The sequence below is a fragment of the Hemicordylus capensis genome, chromosome 1 (genome assembly GCF_027244095.1).
Source record: "Hemicordylus capensis ecotype Gifberg chromosome 1, rHemCap1.1.pri, whole genome shotgun sequence".
Classification (NCBI taxonomy): domain Eukaryota; kingdom Metazoa; phylum Chordata; class Lepidosauria; order Squamata; family Cordylidae; genus Hemicordylus; species Hemicordylus capensis.
The window spans coordinates 176347785-176368165 of NC_069657.1; positions in this window are offsets into that span (position 1 = coordinate 176347785).

Genomic DNA, 20381 nt, shown 5'->3' on the forward strand with positions numbered 1-20381 from the left:
ACTTGAAGCAGGCCTGAGCCAAATATGGAGATGGGGAGGGACATACATGGAGAAGACCTTTTAGGCCTCTAAAGATATGTACCAATATTTTGAACTGAGTCATATCTACTATGTAAGCTAAATTGAAAAAAGATGCTCTGCCTAATTGAATAAGAGTTATGTGTTGTGTACTCAACTGCATTCTACAATGCATGTAATGAACTGCACACACTGAACAAGAGTCAGTGTGGTGTCATGAGAGTATTGGACTAGGATTGGGGATGCCCAGTTCTGAATTTCCGCTTGAAGCGCACTGTGTGATTTGGGGTCAGTCACTGTCTCTACCTACCTTGCAGGGTTGTTGTGGGAGAGAGAAAGAGAGAACCCTGTATGCTGACCTGAACTCCTTGGAGATCATGTTAAATATTCATTCATTCATTCAATTTTTATACCGCCCTTCCAAAAAATGGCTCAGGGCAATTTATACAGAGAAATAATAAATAAATAAGATGGCTCCCTGTCCCCAGAGGGCTCACAATCTAAAAGAAACATAAGATAGACACCAGCAACAGTCACTGGAGGTACTGTGCTGGGGTTGGATAGGGACAGTTACTCTGCCCCTGCTAAATAAAGAGAATCACCATATTAAAAAGGTGCCTCTTTGCCCAGTTAGCAGGGGTAATATGATTAAAAGAGGACATCTGTCTGTAACAGTATAAAATACAGAACCATGGAAATAAATTAGGCATTATGCATTCCGTGTGTAATAATACAGTTAGAATTTGGGGAGATTTTTTTTTTAAATAAACCATTTTAAATATTTCATTTAATCCATTATAAATCTTGAAAGCCCAATTAATGACTTGTTTATGGATTGGTGCTATAACACCTCTACCCATTTTACAAACTTCTGTCACAATGCAAAGCTAAGATGCTCATGTTGAACAAAGGAGTAGAATTCTCAGTTATGCATTTTCTTATTATGCCTTTTATGCTTTATTCTGCAGGAAATGGATTTTGGTTTGGTTTGGTTTGGTTTTGTAGTCCAGCCCATGCGCCACAAACTTTCTAGCTTTTGTGAGAGGAGATCCTGGAACATGATTTTCAGTTTATGATACTCTTTCAATACTATTCAGCTAACTCGTCTTTCATCTACAAAGCATCTACTGGGTAATCATTTGTGATATTCAGGGAGTCAAAATTAAAAACAATGTTTCAGCACAACCCATAATAGTCGAAGTAGCTCTTAGTGGGGGGAAAACATATAGTTGTGAAATAATAAGGGAGCACAGTTTATTCCCATCTAATTAACAAAGATTATTTTGGAAGAGAAATCCATGCTGTGTGCATGTTACAAAATGCAGGGATGAAAAAAGAAATATAACTTCATATCACTGGATTTCTAATACTGACTTCCACAAAGCTTCTTTTTCTGCTTCTAAGCTGACCTTTTCCCCAATGGTTTGTCTATAACTTAATATAACTCTAATTCTTTTGAAATAATGTTCACAGTTAGCATAATTGGTGTTATATAGTTCTAAGGTACATTATGGAATATTCTGTCACTAGACACTAAATTGAAAATTTAAAGAAAATGATAGAAATAGCTGTAAGGGAAAAAGTACCCTTTTAAATCTAATTTGCTATGCACCACAGTAGGGTAATGGATGCAATGAAAGTTCTTTTATTGAGCTCCCATGTCCAAAAGGTATTTAGGTAGCAAAGGATGTTAAGCAGACCCCCTGCACTCCTCCTTTAAGGGAAGATAGCAGGAAATAAGGTATATAGGTTTGTGTCCTCCCGGTTTTTATTTCCTCTGGAGTACATCTTATGCAAAGGGCACCTTAGGCTACTTAACGGATCACAAAGGGTGCCCTAGACCCCCTCACTGTCTACATGAATAGAACGATCTAAAAGGATGGCAGGCACCATACAGTGAGTTAAATCCTTCAGGTGGGTCTTTTCAAATTCCAATAGTGGAGAGTAACTGGAGAATTGGTAAGGATTTCACTAGGCCTCAGCAGGTTTGAGATCAAACGTCCCTGTTTAAATAAAAAACCCTGTTGGGAAATCTTAAAACCTCTTTGTAATGTAACTTTAAAAAGTTAATACAAAGAACCCTTCAACTGAAGCCCGTAACAGCATGAACAAAGAGTATATCAGAACTGATTCCATTAAGTAAAGGCTGAAAGCAACAGTCATTTCTTTTATAAAGAGCACCCAAGATATATTCTGCAAATTCTCTCTATATAGTCAGTGTGTGGTAATTTACATAGACATAGACATAGACATATGGAGGGTGAAAGGGGGTATTTGGTGCTGACTGAGGGCATCATGCAGACAAATAATCCATGCCTATCCCTCAGTTTAGTAAACGTGCTTAGTATGTTTTCCCCCCAATTGTCTATAGCTTCTTAGGTGAAAACCGAATGATATTCATTTAATGTCCACATAATAGCAACTCTCTATTTATGTAACTGTGTCTTTTGACAATTCACTGAGTTTTCTCATTGATGACAAGTCCTAGAAGGGTAGGTGTGTGTGTTCTGTGTCCTGAAAATCACAGCTGAGTGAGCTCCTAAATTTAACCTGACACAAAACATTTTTCATCCCAATTAATTAAAAACGATGGGTGCTCATCAGTCAGCTGGCAACGTTTTTTCCTCCATCCTTGTGCCAAAGTGTTAGTTGTGCAGTCTGCCTTTTAAAAAATAAATAAATCTGGGATTGTGATTTTGATATTGATTATTAACAGATAACTGACCTGCTTCTGAGAAGCTCGGCGGCGGGGGGGGGGGGGATTAACTCATTGAGTTCTGGTTCCTGAGTTGGATGCAGATGAATTCTCCTTCATACATGACCACAATCCTGTCCACATCGATTGTACATATAGCCCTATTTGCACATTATATTCAACACTTTTACAGACTGTTTACAGTGTACACAGCTACAGAGCTGGATGCAGGTACAATTATTCACATATTATGTTGAATGCAGGTAAAGCAGTATACTTCCTATCTGTATCCTGCATTTCGGGGTGGGGCTGTACCCAAGTTTGCTTTTAAAATCAACACAGGTACAGCCATTCATACAAAAACATGTACATGTGTACACACATCTGAATGTAGGTACAACATGATGTCTGAATATGGCTCAGTGGGCCTTAAGCATGCACAACATATTGCAGGATTGTGGTCATCAATTGGAAGTAAGGCACATTCATTTCAGTCGCATTTTTTCTCTCTGTCTAATGGCCATGATCCAGATAAAGTTAATTGTGCTTGAATTGCATCAATTAGACAAATGAACCACAATGAGCTTAGGTCCCATTGATTTCAATGGAGTTTAAGCATAATTAACTTTTTCGGGATTAAGCCAAAGGTATTTAGATCTAGGTGTCCTACACAGAACAGATGGAAAAGCCATATACACTGAGATATTTCTTGATGTATTTTAACATTCTGTCTTACTCTACTCTAAAAGATCTAGGTGGATTCTAACACATTAAATGCAGATGCAGTCTGGTTTTTAATGGTAATTCTAATTTACTTTGAATCAGTCCCCCCCCCCATTTTGTATGTGTATACAGATTAAAATACATATTTTTAAAAATAATACAAAATATTAGAATGTTAAGATGTGTAAAATATATCATCATAAAAGCACTGCCCAGTCCCATCAGCACTTAGACACTGAGAGGCACTAAGTTAAGAACTTGCTTCATCATAATCTTAGGCACTAAACGGTAGCCTAAGCTTACCCTGATTTCCCAGGCTAGCATGGTGGTACATTTCCATGGAGGGAAGCTACTGAGAATATTTTCCCCCTCTACATGTTCCCATAATTTAAACTTGGCACAAATAAGTCACAAAGGCATTCTTGGTCAGAGATACAGTGAATGAAGGAAGTCAGTTTCATGTATCTTGAGAGCTTGAGTTATTCCAGATATGTACAGAATTTTCACAAAGACATGATCAACAACATAAGATTGTCTTGGATCTGATTGACACAATCCAAAATGGTTGAGATGATGCTGGACCAGCTACGCTACTGTACTAAATTAGCAAGATTTCATGTTGCACAAGATTCTTCTTCTACCTGAAGAGTTCTCCCTGTGCATCTCAAACATGTCCAAAATGATTTTATTAGGCCAACTGGCTATGTATGGCTGGTGGACTTTATCTTTCAAGTGAAGATATCTGCAGAAACACTGGAATTCTAAACAACTGTGTCTTAGTCCAAGAAAACAATTCTTCACTTTCTTTTGGGGGGGATTGACATAAAAACCATTCTTGTACCTGAGGTCAGTAAAAGACAAATATTTCTACACTGTTAAAATGTCTGTTTCTAGAGCTCATATCTCTAGGACAATCGCTGACTCCTACAGAAGTATTAACATTTGCACAAGTTTTTGCTATGTTTTTCATTTCTTGGAGTACCTATATGTGATACTATGTCCTCACTATCCTCAGATTTATAAAAAGATGTCAGCATTGCTACAGTGGGAATCTGTGATCTTCTTGAAACACCACAGCCTGATTTACTGCTGCTTTGATGTCTAACAGTCATTTTAATGGAAGCACAAAAAATCCCTTTTATTTCTTTTCCAGTTCATCTCCTAACAATGCTGGTCCTGGAATTGCTATGCACACAACAGTTTCACAAATCAGGGATCATTAAAGTCTTATTTGTACATCTAAATCGAATTGTCTTTACCCTCTTCTAAAAGGCAACCAACTTTTAACAGCATCACCCCTATGATGTTGTGGAATACAAAGAGGAGAATACAAACACCCAAACAAAACTATTAAATTAGGCTGAGTGTAATTACCCAAACTGGAATTTGGCCAGAACACTTAGGCATATACTTCTTTAGCAAGCAGAGGCCTTGGAGGTATAATAATCTCAGGAGGAAAGCACTACAAATAACAACATATTTAAACTGAGGAAGGACTCTTCAACAGCATCATTCTCTTCTTTCCTTATGTCTTCTCTTGCAAACCCTTTTGAACTCAAGACTGCATTTGGTTAAATGTTTCTACTTTCACCCAGGCTCCTAAATACCCTCTCAATACAGATAGCGATGCCACCTTATTGGGTTAGAACGTTCTTGAGGCTCAGTAATACTGCAACACTGCACACCACGGCACAGTATTGACAGACATTTGCCATTCAAACAACTTTTGGCAGATCTCTTGCGCACAGCTTGTATAGCCAGGCAAGATCAGGATATAGCGGAGTGTGCCTCCCAAATTAATGATTTCCCAAGCAATAAGGTGCAGCACACTGTATTCACACTTGGGCTTGATCTTGAAAAGAAGCCCAGCTTGCAAGGATGCTGACCCTCAGTAGTCTTGGATGCCTGATGACAACATGGCAGCTGAAGCTGGCAAATGTGACAAGCTATTGTATTCCTCAGAAACTGAAGTCAGCATTGCGTACTGCAACTGCTGAGGTGCACACCAAGACCGGGTTTATTAATTATCTGAGCTGGCTAATGCTGATTATTAATTCACATAGCCCTATCAATGTACATGTTGCTTTTTAGAATAATACATGCAGAAATGTATTTACGGATAACACCCTAGAGCCATTTGGGTTGGGCAGTATAGAACTAGAATAAATAGGTTATCTGCTCCCAAAATTGAGGGAAGCATAAAAAAGAAAGGGATAAGAGAAGCATGAGTAATAAACTAGAGCAAGAAAGAGAGAGTGTGGGGAGGATAAAAGGGATGAATGTTGTGAGCAACTGCAGTTACACACCCTCAGACTTCAGTTCTGTGTTGGGAATGGGGACTAAAGGGATAAGTACGAATGACCATTCATGTGAATGGCCTACTTACACTGCAGTAGGCCACATGGTCAATATACAGGTGAAACTCGGAAAATTAGAATATTGTGCAAAAGTCCATTAATTTCAGTAATGCAAATTAAAAGGTGAAACTGATATATGAGACAGACGCATTACATGCAAAGCGAGATAAGTCAAGCCTTAATTTGTTATAATTGTGATGATCATGGCGTACAGCTCATGAAAACTCCAAATCCACAATCTCAGAAAATTAGAATATTACATGGAACCAAGAAGACAAGGATTGAAGAATAGAACAATATCGGACCTCTGAAAAGTATACAGTGTACTGTGCTTGATTGGCCAGCAAACTCGCCTGACCTGACCCCATAGAGAATCTATGGGGCATTGCCAAGAGAAGGATGAGAGACATGAGACCAAACAATGCAGAAGAGCTGAAGGCCGCTAATGAAGCATCCTGGTCTTCCATAACACCTCATCAGTGCCACAGGCTGATAGCATCCATGCCACGCCGCACTGAGGCAGTAATTGCTGCAAAAGGGGCCCAAACCAAGTACTGAATACATATGCATGCTTATACTTTTCAGAGGTCCGATATTGTTCTATTCTACAATCCTTGTCTTCTTGGTTCCATGTAATATTCTAATTTTCTGGGATTGTGGATTTGGGGTTTTCATGAGCTGTACGCCATGATCATCACAATTATAACAAATTAAGGCTTGACTTATCTCGCTTTGCATGTAATGCGTCTGTCTCATATATCAGTTTCACCTTTTAATTTGCATTACTGAAATTAATGGACTTTTGCACAATATTCTAATTTTCCGAGTTTCACCTGTACGAGGCAGCTCAGAGGAAGTTTCAGTGGCTGCTAATTGGAAACGCAAAAATGCAGACATAGCTGCTGCCATCTTCCATGATCATTTCCTCTGTAAGTAAAAGATTCAGGACTGACAAAAGTGTATGCTTCACACAATGGAGACTTGGAACTCCCTCCATCAAGATGTAGTGATTGCTGCTGGGTTCATGGTTTCAACAGGGGATTAGACAGTTTCACTGAGGACAGGACAAAAAACAGCAGTTGTATTATCCATAATGGTTCCAAAGTTGGAGAATGTCCATAGTTCAGTGGAAGAGCATCTGCTTTGCATGCTAAAGAACCCAGGTTCAATCCCTGGCATCTCTAGATAGGGTTGGGAAAATCTCCCGCCTGAAACTTTGGAGAGTTATTGCCAGTCAGTGTAGACAAGACTGAGTTAAATGGGTCAACAGTCTGACTGAGTAGAAGGCAGCCAGCTATGATTCTGAATTCCAGGCAGTGGAGAGAAAGCAGTGAGAGAAAGAGAGTGTTCCTGCTGTTCCTGCCCTGCTTGTGGACTTCCTAGAGGCATCTGTCTGACTGGCCACTCTGGAAAACAGGATACTGGATTTGACAAACCTTTGGTCTGATTCTGTCGGGCTGTTCATATGTGCTTGTGATGGAACACAACTCACATTAGTCATCCAATCATATGAGCGGTTACCTGTCAGTTAGCTCATATGCATACATATGATTCCGCATGAAGCCTCCTGGGCGCTTTCCAAACTAGCTGCTCATCAGCAGCAAAATGTCCCTGTTCAAGCAAGTTGCATTCAAAACATCAACAGCAGGGGGAGCAGTCTCGCAGCAACTAACAACCAAAAAACCCAGCAACTTTTTCACGCCGGATATACAACGTCCTCGCTCTATTTTGCAGCGATTAAATTCAAAACAAGGCATTGGAAATGTGAATGGCACCCTGCTGTCCCCATAGGGACTACAGTGTCACAACGTAGGAAGTGTGGAAGCACACTTCCGAGATGCGTCCTGACCCCGTTGTAGGGTCTAGTCAGGAAAGCGCCCTGCTCTCAGTAAATTCTACTAATATGAGCAGGATAGAATTCCATGTTTTGTAAGATGCAGAAGCTAGCTATATATCATTAGGAAACCATACATTCTTCTTGCATCTTACAATGGACTCTATACAGTGGCTGGAATACATTCTAGGAAAGGGGTGGGCAATCTTGGCCCTTTCGCTGTAGTTGAACTTCAACTCCCATTTTTATTACCAATAATTGTGTCTGGGGAGGATTGGAGTTGTAGTTAAGCAACTGACAGCAGCTTCTCCAAGGTTACAGGCAGGAGTCCCCTCCCAGCACTACCTGGAGATGTCAGGGACTGAACTTGGGACCTTCTGTATGCAAAGCAGATGCTGTACCACTGAGCAACATACACGTCCTAGTATCTGTGTGAGATTGACCAGCATGCCTTTGATGGCAAATAAGTGTCCATAAGTATGAATGCACCATTCCTAAAGATGAGACACTCAAGGAATATTTTTTTTAACCACAGATGTGAATTTTGTGTGTGTGTGTGTGGGGGGGGGTACTTGCTGTATTCTAAAACAAAACATATACATTTTTAATATCTGTGCCTTTTCTTTCCAAGAGCAAGTGAGCTGAGAATCTATACCATAAGCAGCTTAAGTAGGTTTATATTGACTGCTATTCTAACATGGAAAAACAGTTGTAGCAAAGCAAAATATATATTGCTTATCATATGGTTTAGCTCCTGAAATGGAGACATAGGAGTCTTTTCTTACCAGTCATGTCAGCTCTTGCTCACTTTTCATGTGTTTTCTTAAAAAGAAAGAAAAAGAACAAATGCAGAAAGAGAAGAACAACAAAATCTCAACAGGTCTTTATGGAATTCATGCAACAGCTTATTTATTAATGCATGTGTAGCTATCATTTTATTCCATTCCCCAAAGGTGGCACTTAAAGGAGCAGAACATAGCCTGATTGACAGCAGCCATAATTCCATACAATGAGACTGTATCATATTGTTTGATGTGATATGATATTCATCACTGGTAACTGATCAAACATACTCCTGCATCAAACAGTATTACAATGGGATCGTGTTGCATGTGCGTGCTGCCAGGACTGTTCATTCTATTGCACACGAGACAGGTCTTTTCATAGCAATGATGCACCAACACTGTCCATGGTTATCATCCCACCCCCACCCCAAGAACTGAGTTATGTGCAACGTGTCAGCAATCAGAGCATAAATCTTTTGGAGTTGGTAACAGGTTTTGGGCACACTGTTAACAAGAAAAGTTTTATTGATACATAGACATTCACATGAAGATCCTGAAATCAGTAACCAAATTAAGGAACAATACATAATCAACAAGAATATTAAAATGCAACTTTCAGTGCGCGCAGACATATGTGCTTACAGGAGCAAGTGCAGTGTCCCTCCACTGCAGGGACCCTGCAATTTTGCTCCTCTTGTACCAAATGCAGTGTTGATTTTTATCATCATACTTTGGCAGGTTTGGGCTTTTTAAAAAAAAGACATTTTACAGGCATGTTTATCCTGTTATAGTTTATATGGCACGCTCTCTCTCTCTCTCTCTTTTTAATAAGAAGGCAGTCTGGCTTTGTTTTTAAGCTGAAACATTGCTCCAGGTAAAGGAAGGGGGAAGTGGTTTTGTGATTGTCACAAGAGCCAGTCAATCAACACTGGTTGATATCCTGACTTAACAAAATACGAGGGCTATGTATGAAGCACTGGTGCTGCTGATGGTTTAGACTAACACAGCATTTATACAGTGAGGAGCAAATACTGACAATCTCCCCTTCCTTCCGGAATCAGTTGCACAGCCTTCAGGGACATATTTTCAGGTAGCACAGAGTACTGGGGGAAGGGGAGGCTGTTGAAATCTCCATCGTGCAAGTGCTGGTGCTGTGTTACTCCACCACTCAGCAGCAGCACTGGCACTTCTCACATAGAACCTACACTTTGTATGTCAGGATGTCAGTCACTCTTCACAGCCTAGTTGGAAATCAGGTTCATGATAATCACAAGTGGCAGCTAATCTGCATTCTGCACAGCCAGATTTTGCTGAATTCAGGAAGAACCAATTCTGAGTTTGATTGTTTGAGCAAGGTCATCTATAAAAGAGGGGAATGAGGGCTCACATTCAAACTCATTGGCCACATTCGCATGTAACACAAAACCGGAGGTTGACAAACCTACGGTTTTAATTTGAAACCTTGAATCCCATCACATATGTTCATTCAACTGTGGTTTGGGAGCCTCCGGTTTCAGGGAAGGGTGGCCCCTCCCTGCTCCTCAGCCACCAAGGTCATGTCCCAGGCACTGCTTGCATCAGCATGGGGTCCAGGTAGCTGCCATTGGTTGTGATCCCCAACGGGGTGTGTCTATCATGCTTGGCTCGCTCAGGTCTGCCAGTTGGTTTCATTGGGCTGATGACAGTTTAAGCCCTTCCTCACTGTACTCCCAGCTATGTCCTCTCAATAAAACTGGGCAGGACTACCCAGGGGCACATCCACATGTGGGGGGCTTAGAGGGGTCACCCATCATGGCGAGGATGTTTTTTTCTTTAAACCCCATGAAGCATCTCTGGAGCAGTTGCCCTAATAATTGCCCATGGACTAACATTATCCACACTTTTCTGCCCAGCCAACCCCTACTATGAATGGGCAAACAGCCAGAGCTTCCTCCTCCTCTCACTTGCTTGGGTGTTTGGTGCAGAGGGGCTTGTGCAGGGGCCATGGGCAGGGGTGCGAGGTCTTCAGGGTGTCTCAAGCATGGTTGGCAGACGCCCACCCTGTGGAACCCTGAAGGTAAGGGCGTACATGGGTGCTCCTGGAGGGGAGTAAAGAAATGCCCCTGTGCTTCTTGTGAGGCCAGAGTAGCTTGGGAATAGCCTGCAGGTGGGGCAGGTAGGGCCCTGGCATCCGCAAATGAGGTAGAGTGGATGCTGGGGAGCAAAAAGTGGTGGTTGTTTGGTAATTCTAGCGATAGAATCAGCCATGCATTTGAGGTAGGTGGTGCCCCACTCAAACCTCTTCTCAGCTGCTGAGTCACTCCATGGCACCCACCAGTTGCCTCACAGTGTGGTCTGAGACCTCTTTGTAGGCCCACACTGTGTACTCAGACACCTGTTCATAGGCCAGGATCATCCAAGCTGTGGCCTCAACCCACCTGTCTTCCTTGTGCTTCCCCCCACCCCCTGCCCTCTCATTTCATGCAGTAGACCACAGGTGGCCTGCAAGCTCTTAGCATGCTACGTGATCAGGTCCTTTGTGAGCTGGAGGCGATCCACTCTTGTTGTGTAGCTGGGCCACGTGCTCCGTGTTGGTCATTGGCCTGCATGGAGAGGGATCTGGCAGGTCCATAGGCACAGCAGGCACAGCAGGTCATGCAGATTCTTCCTGTACTGGTTGTAGCTGGACACGATTCTCTCTCACTGGTGATGCTACAGGGAGGGGGCATGGAGACGGAGCACAGCATTATGATGTAGCTTGAAGAAATCCTTTGGCATTGCTTGCCTAGATGTGCGGGCATGTCAGGGAGTTGCTGCCCCTCCCTTCCATGGGGTGGGCCCCATTGCCACAAGGCTCCCCCTTCTCCTAAGAATTCCACACACAGAGAGAATGTTAGGATAGGAGGGAGTGTGCTGTTGTCCAAGTCGGCATTGACAGCCAGCCATGATTGGAACATGCTTTGGTGGTGGGGAGAAAATGCACCCAACACATGCACCCTTGCCCCACTTCAGACCCATCCTGCAGACCCACCCTCACACAAAGCTCAGAACAATGGGACTAGCACATCACCCTGCAACTCTCCACGGGAATCATAGCACCCCAATCCCACCCCCAACTATCACATCCACCCCGCTACTGTCCACAGCAACTACACACCACCACCACATCCCATTCTTCCCACCCCAAAACACCACATGACCCTTAGCAGGAATCATGTTCACTCACTTGGTCAATCCGGCAGTGCTTGATGTTGCTCTCTGCAGGTGTCCTGGCAGGAACCCACATCTTCAGCTGCTGCCTCATGGGACAGCAGTCTCCAGGTGGCTGTGGTGACCCCCAAAAGTGAGAATGGTCTGACAGGCACCAAGTTAGTGCCCTCTGTGTGTGCAGGGCCAGGGGTGGTGGAGGCAGTGGCCGATGCTGCTGGGGCTGTGATCATGGTGGCCGAATGTTGAGCAAGCCTGCTTACCCCCTGCCTGGTAGTAAGGGCAGACATCTGGCTAGACCTTAGCCTGCTCCCTGGAATTAGGTGGCCAGTGCCCTCTGTGGACCCCAGAGTGATGTCCCTCCTGTCTAGCAGGACTGATGCCAGCATGTTGTAGTGGGCCATTGTCCTGGACTCCACTCCAGAGAGCTTGTTGTGCGAGGTCACCGATTTACATTTCTTTTTGAGGTGCTGCAATCGCTCCTTGCACTGGTTGGCAGTTCACTGGTACCCATGGAGAGCCATCTGGTTGGAGATCTAGTCATATGTGGACTCATTACTGAACTGGTATCGCAGTTGGGCCTGTACCCCCTCACTTGTTCACTGTTCCACAAAGACCCCAGTGTCCACGTCCATCCAAAGCTTGGCATGGACCTTTCTTGAGGCATCCCCAGCTTGACGGCTTCCCATGGGATTCTTGGTGGGGCTGCATGGCTTTTTGGAGAAGCTTGGCGTCAGCATGAAACTAGAGGTCGTGGGCCATCAAACTCCTGTGGTCACACGACTGGCAATCTGGGCAGGTGTATGCTATGAGCCGTCTGCCATGTGCACACTCATACAGGACTGGACGCATGTGAATGTGGCCAGGCAACTACTTCACGCACAGCAGGATAGGACCACATTTTGAGGTACATGTATGGGGAGTTCAATAGGAGGTGCAGCAGCGGGTGGTGAGGGGCTCCTCCCCATCACAGTCTTTAACACCAACACCCAGATACACCCTAATGTAGAATGGACCTGTGGGGGGATGTCTTTAAAGTAAATTGTACACCCCCATGGTGTCAGCCCCTAGGAATTCCGCCATCTCACATTATCCAGAAGGCAGTTTGAGAGCAAAAAACCAACTTTAAGATGCTGCAGGGAGAGCACAGCAATGGCCAGCTGTGCCCCCAGCTTTTAACAGCAGCAAAGTCTTTTGTTTGGCATGAGAAGAAGAGTTTCCTTGCTATGAGTGCATTGTGAGTGCATTGGCACACCATGCCCACCACCTCCCATATGCCCGGGCCCCCAACAATGGGAAGTTACTTTGGTGCACACCTTTTTTGCAGGTAACAGATGTCCTGTGCCAGGCCTCCTATGCTGGGTATGTGGGGGACAATGGCACAGGTTGCCCTGGGAGGGCAACCATTGTGTTAGAGACACACCCACACTGGAATTGGGGGAGGGCACAGTGATCCCAAAGAGGGGCCCCTGTTGGGGTTCAGTGTTGTTAAGCGGCTTTTTAAGTGTGTTGTGTACACCAGTGTTTCTGCACAGACGGCTGTCAGCACGGCTTGAACTGCATGATATGTGCAGCTGTGGGTGGGACTGCCTCCCTACTTTTCACCATCCCTGTCTTTCTCTCCCATATTGTGGGGGGGGGCACCCAGTTCCTCTTGAAAGCAGCAGAAAGCCGGCAAAACCAAAAACAGCTGTGTCTCTTTAAATTCTCTGAAATCGTCACTGTTGCCAGGCAGAATGAGGGAGAGAAAGGAGGATGTTGGGTGGCGTGATGCTTTAGCCAAGAGGTGGCCATTGAGAGCTGCAGAGTGCATAGAGCTACTACATTCCTGGGCAGTCTGGGCCACCCTCTCTATTATTACGGTTCCAAAGAAAGAACAAAACTGCAGTTATAGTGACATCCGGGTTTGGACGTAACACTGCTGCTGCCAAACCTCAGGTGTGAACCTTACTAGAAACCAAAGTTTCAAGTTGGAGTTTGACGAGGTTACCCGCAGGTCGCTTTTGGCTCAAAACCAGAGTTGCATGCATTCATGCGTAACAAAGTTCAAACCTCTTCCCCTCTGAACTCTGGTTTCACATTATGTCCAAATGGGGCCAAGATGTCTATACAGCCTTCTTTTAGTTGTTTCTTTAAGTTGCAGCAGATTCCAAATAATGAACCTACACATGAAGAGCAAGGTTTTGGGGATGTATACCTTAGACGTTGTAAAGTGTATGTCTTTAGAATGTAAAGTATGAATAAGACAAACACATGTTTGCAAACGTGTATTAAAGAAGTACGCTTGTTAAGAAAATTGATTGGTGACAGCTCCCTGTTAAACAGAAACTTGGTGCAAACCTGTGTCTCTCTGTGTAATATGTTACATTATTATTGTTATTATTTATATGCAGCTTTTCAACATTAAAATGTTCTCAGGTTTACATAGAAAAGGATATAAGATGGTTCCCTGTCCCAAATGGGCTCACAGTCTTAAAGAAAACATGAGATAGACACCAGCAACAACCACTGGAGGGATGTTGTGCTGAGGCTGGATAGAGACAGCTTCCTAAATAAAGGAGAACCACCACTTTGAAAAGGTGCCTCTTTGCTCAGTTAGCCTCGGAAAATGGAAATTGATGGCAGAAAGCACAGCTCGTGCTTAAGGCTCCTCCTAAGGCAACACAGCATAAAGTGGCCAATTGCAGAATAAAGGGCCAAGAGTCGAGATCAAGGGCTTAAAAACAAAGGCTGGCATCCAGATTAAATTACTAGTCCTATTGAAATTAAGTGGCAGAATAACTCCCAAGTAGTACTATTGAGTAACTGAGCCTGGATGCCAGCCAATAAGAAAGTCGGAACAGGAGAAAAAGTCCCTTAAGGGTCTCTTCAAAGCCTGAGGTCATCTTTAAGGCGATAGCAAAATAAATACGCAAAACAGATATATCTGTGTATTCCTATTGACAACTCAACACTGTGATTCAATGCTCTGTATTAGGACTGTAGAGTTCAGTACTGGTGAAAACCTAGAGACTCTAGAAACCTGTCTAGAGTCCCAACTGTTAGCTAGGAGAGCAAAGGTTGCAAAGGGAAAGTGGTAGGTGGAGAAAGGGCAAAGCACCCCACCCCCTGCCCTATTCATCTTTTTCTCTGTTCAAACTTGCACCCAAACATTTTCCCCAGCTGCAAGGTGAAAAGCAACTGGGGTGGGGAGTGGTGACAGATTTTGTTAAGGGGGGAAATCCACACAGAAACATGTGCATGCATGTATGCAAAAGCACACCCTACACAAAGTTCTGATGCAAACAACATCTTCTCACAATTGCTTAGGTTAAGACAAAAAATTCAAGGGAAAACATTTACACGACTGAGCATTGTGTATATGCAGGCCCTTAGAGATGTGGGAAATGTACACTGCAGTCTAATGCACTTAACTGTAGTCAGCCCTATAGAAGTTGGTAGGATTTCTCTCTCAGTAAACATGCATGGGATTGGGTTACGTATCTCTTTTTCAGGATTCCTCTCAAGGAACAAGATAATCTCTGTGGTACATTATACCAAGGACTCTCTTTCCCTTAACAACAACTTTGCCCTCCAAGGCTGAATAGGTGGCAGACAATGATCAGCATTGACCCCAAGATGAATTCGTTTCCCCTTCCATGTTATTCAAGGGCACTGTAATCCAAAGCCCATCTCTCCCTCTGTTCCATGCAATGTCCATTTTTAGCCCCAGACAAGCTCCTAAACTGTTTGACCTCCTGCATACATGCCAAGCTCCTGCTTTAGTTGACACAGGAAATCCCCTGACTTCGTGAAACTGCCAGAGTCATACACCTGTGCAAATCCAGCGTAGCCTAGCTTCTTTAGTCCTCATGCATTTGCCATTTAAGTCGTTTAACTGCATGGTGTGCTGACCTTCTTACCAAGTCCGTGTTTATATTTTTATTTGAATTCCTTGTTCACAGAGGCTTGGGACAGGTTAGACATCTAAGCAAAGATATAAAAATAAATTCTAAAAGCAGATGTCTAAAAAAGCTATCATACAATGATCACTAGGTAAAGGTAAAGTGTGCCATCAAGTTGATTTTGACTCCTGGCGCCCACGGAGCCCTGTGGTTTTCTTTGAGTAGAATACAGGAGGGGTTTACCATTGCCTCCTCCCACGCAGTATGAGTTGATGCCTTTCAGCATCTTCCTATATCGCTGCTGCCCGATATAGTACCAATGGCATTTTGAACCGGCAACCTTCTGCCTGTCAGTCAAGCATTTCCCCACTGTGCCTTTAGATAGCTTGCCTGTTATAGTACCAGTGGGGATTTGAAAGAGCAACCTTCTGCTTTAGCTAAGCAGGGTCCACCCTGGTTACAAATGAATGGGAGACTAGAAGTGTGAGCACTGTAAGATATTCCCCTCAGGGGATGGAGATGCTCTGGGAAGAGCATCAGAAGGTTCCAAGTTCCCTCCCTGGCATCTCCAAGATAGGGCTGAGAGAGACTGCTGCCTGCAACCTTGGAGAAACCACTGCCAGTCGGTGAAGTCTGTGAAGACAAAAGTCTATGAAGACAATACTGAGCTAGATAGACTAATGGTCTGACTCAGTATATGGCAGCTTCCTATGTTCCTATGCTTGTTAGTCAAGTATTTCCCTGCTGCGCCATTAGGTGGCTCTTATAAGAAGGGGGTGGGGAACCAGTTATTCTTTAATGTTCCTCATCTTCAGCACAGCAACTCCTTGCAAAAATATCCCCCCCACAGCACTTGGGGGGAAGTGCTCAGGCCCAGCCACAAGAGGAAGAAACTGTGAAAAACTTGCTGAGAATGTCCTCCATATTGCTGAGAAAGCCTCCATATATGCTTTGCCATATATATGAGAATGCCTCCATTATGCTTTGTTGCTGAGAAAGCCTCCATATATGCTTTGCCTTCATCATAAGACTGGACACAGATGGAATGGTCAAGACGGCATTCCCAGTTTATCTTGGAGGGAGCAGTGGGAAAGTAGATGGCCTCCTATGTATGCCGAGCCAAAGGCATTTATAAATAAAGACCCGAGAAACCATGTGGTGTAGTCCAGAGTATTGAACCTGCATTAAGTAGAACTGGTTCAAATTTATCCTCAGGCTCAGCCATGGAGCTCACTGGTTGAACCAGGGTTACCCTTCTCTCAACCCAACTTATCCCACACTATTTTTAAGAAGATAAAATTGGATACCCCAGTGCATGCCACACTAGACTAACTGGAGGAATGGAGAAGGCACTGGAGTAGTAAAAGCATGAGATAAAGTTTTAACTGATGATTACTAGGTTCAACTCTTACATTTTTTCAAAAGCAGATATACAAATATAATGAACATAACTACAAAATAAAAGATCCCTTGTACATAAATTCACAAATCATCTACATTACACATGCTAAAAAAAATCTTCTCAAAAATAGATATGGTGAAAAGCACTCCTTGATGACTCCTCCAGTCTGAAGTTCCAGAACAGCAAAGTGTCCAGGAATACTCCAAGGCTGTGAAACTAAGTGACAGAGGAGGCCAAATTCCATCTGTGGGCTACAGTTGTTCTTCCCTTTCCCAGATTACAAAGCCTCCTAAGGACCTGACTTCAGTTTAGTATGGCTTCAGGTTCAGTCTGCTCATCATGAAAGACAGGCAGACACTGAGAAAATGCCAACTCTAAATGAGATAAAAAGAAAAGATAGAACTGAGTGTCATCAACATGATCGCACCCTAGGAAAAGCCTTTCTGATTATACAAAGAATGCATAAATGACTTGTGCATCCATTTTCTGCACGTGTCAGGAGGCGTCATGCATCTTCCTTGTACTACAGTGCACAAGCACCACTTGTAACTAGAACATTGGAAATTACATTGCCTTACTCAGACCATTGGTCCATCTAGCTTGGTACTGATGACCCTGACTGGCACTGAGACTCAAACCCAGAACCTTCTGTATCTAAAGTAGATATAGTAACCACTACACTATGGAGTCATCATTACTCTGGGACTTGTTTATCTCTTTGTGGAGAGTCTCTGGTGCTTATAGGTGCTTATAGGGCACAAATTGCACTCTAGTGCTTATAGGGCACAAATTGCCATAGGGCAGGTGCAAAAACTTGCTGCATCACACGTTGATGCTGTTGCCCATGAGAAGTGAACAAGCCACTCACCCTGCCATTATGGCTGCTTTCTTGTAATGTGCAAAGCCGCTCTGAGTTCATACCTCATAATTTGCACTGGGTGCAATCAGAGGAGTTTGATACAATTGCTCCCAAGTGCCCTCTCCTGGAAAGCAGAGCTCGTGCGGCGCCTTGGTATACACCTGACTTGAGGGCAATGAAGTAAGCTGGGAGACAGCTGGAACATAAGTGGAGGAAAATTCAGGGTGAGTCTGAGCAAACACAGATTAGAGCTCATTATTGAGCCTATTCTATGGCAGTGATGAAACAAAAGAAACCGTTTTTTCCGTCCACCATTGCATCCTCTCAATGTCGTCGAGCAGGGCTTTTCCAGGTGGTGCAGGGCCCTTTGAAATCTGGCTCCAGGCAAGATGTATTAGAATCCTCAGTAGCACACTGTGATGCATTTGCACAGCACTTTGAGGGTAAAATCACTTGCATTCACCATGAGCTGGACTCTATGACTGATGCAGGGTCATTGGGAGAGTTGTCCAGAGTAGCAACTGGTCTAGTTTTGCTGGAGGAGTTTCAATCATTGGTCCCCAAGGATGTGGACAAGGTATTTAGTTGAGTTTGGTCGACCATGTACATGCTTGACTCTTGCCCTTCACAGCTTATTAAATCTAGTAGGGAGGGGATTTTCAGCTGGGTCCAGCAGGTTCTAAATGTCTCATTGAGAGAAGGAGTGGTCCCAGCTCCATTGAAGGAAGTTATTATTTGATCACTCTTAAAGAGACTCCTAAAGATCCTGAGAGAGATGAGAGAAGTATGCCAGGAGGTATACTCCCGGTCACCCAAAGTGCGAAGGTCATCCCAGCTGCCCAGCTAAAGCAAGCAGGCACCTATATTGGGCAGCAGTGATATAGGAAAGTGCTGGAGGCGGATGATCACTTCAGTGTCAATGACAAAGACATCATTTCATACTGCATGAGCGAAGGCAATGGTAAACCACTCCTGTATCTTACCAAGAAAACCACATGGATAGACAAAATAGAATGATTATTGATGTAGGGCTGGATGATGAGCCCCTCAGGTCATATGGTACTCAAGATGCTAATGAGGAAGAGCTGAGGATCTCTCAGAGTACCAGTGGTGTTTATGACATGGTTAGATTATAGCCTTTTGGACACCTAGCAGCTGATGTTGCCTTGCAGGAAAAGAAAATCTGAAGCTGCAAACACAGAATTACAATGGGAACGTAGAACGTAAGAAGCATTAATCCAAGTTGAAGACAGATCATCCTAGAGAGAGAATCTATCTCTGTGGTTGCTAAAAGTCAACACTAGATTGATGGCACTTAATCAATCAATCAATCATCAATCAATCAATCAATCAAACAAACATCCTCTGGGTCCTAGTCTGGACCCAGAGGATGTAAACAACTATAAGCTTGCAGCCAATATTCCCTTCCTGGGCAAGGTGCTTGAGCGTGTAGTGGCTGACCGGTCCCAGACACTCTTGGAGGAAGAGGACTATCTAGACCCATTTCAATCCGGCTTCAGGTCTGGCTTTGGAACAGAAACTGCTTTGATTGCCCTGTGGGATGACCTGTGGGGGGCGGGGGGGAGAGAGAGAGAGCGCGCGCGCAACCCTTTTAATTCTCTTGATGTTTCAGTGGCTTTTGATGCCATTGACCATGGTATCCTTTTGCATAGGCTGGCCAAGTTGGGTATGGGAGGCACTGCTTGGAGGTGGTTTCACTCTTACCTCAAGGTTGTTAGAGGTTGTTGATTTTTACCCACAATAGGTAAAACAGCAGAGCACTAAGGAATGAGCACACACTCCAGTTACAGAGTAGGTAGCAGAGGATGGTTTGAATATTGCAGCTGTTTAGAGAAAACACATGGAGATCCTTGTAGGACTAAACACTAAACATTTATTGGTTAAATACACTTAGATAGGAAAGACCTATCTCTAATCTAAAAGACTACATAGTGGATAGGTAAGAAGAGAGAGAGATGTTTCCATCTGCTCTCTAGGAGGAAAGGAAGGATTGTGTCTTAGCACAGCAAGTGCTGCAGAGTCAGTTCAGGGGTCATAGAGTAGGGACAGATAGGGAGACCCTGACTCACTGTCTCTACTCCCAATGCCCCTAGTGGTCATTAGGACAGTTGGTGCAAAAGGTCGATGCACTGGAACTTCATCTCCAACAGAGGTAAATTTCCAAAAGGTGGTCCTGGAGGTTACTGCTCAACCCCTTGGCAGTTATGCTTTGGGGTTCCGCAGGGTTCCATTCTTTCCCCTATGTTGTATAACATCTACATGGAACCGCTGGGAGAGGTCAGCTGGAGATTTGGCCTGAGGTGTCATCAGTATGTGGGTGACACTCAGTTGTATCTCTAAGTTTCATCAGATGCAGGTGAGGTGGTGACTGTCCTGAATCAGTGCTTGGGTGCAGTAATGGACTGGATAAGAGTGAGCAAGCTGAGACTCAATCCTGACAAGACAGAAGTACTGCTGGTCGTTGGTTCCTCTTCCAAGGTGACTGATATCCAGCCTGTTCTAGATGGGGTTGCATTCCCCCTGAAGGACCAGGTTCGCAGTTTGGGGTTGCTCATTGATCCAGCACTGTCGCTAGAGGCTCAAGTGGCCTCTGTGGCTCTGAGCGCCTTTTACCAGC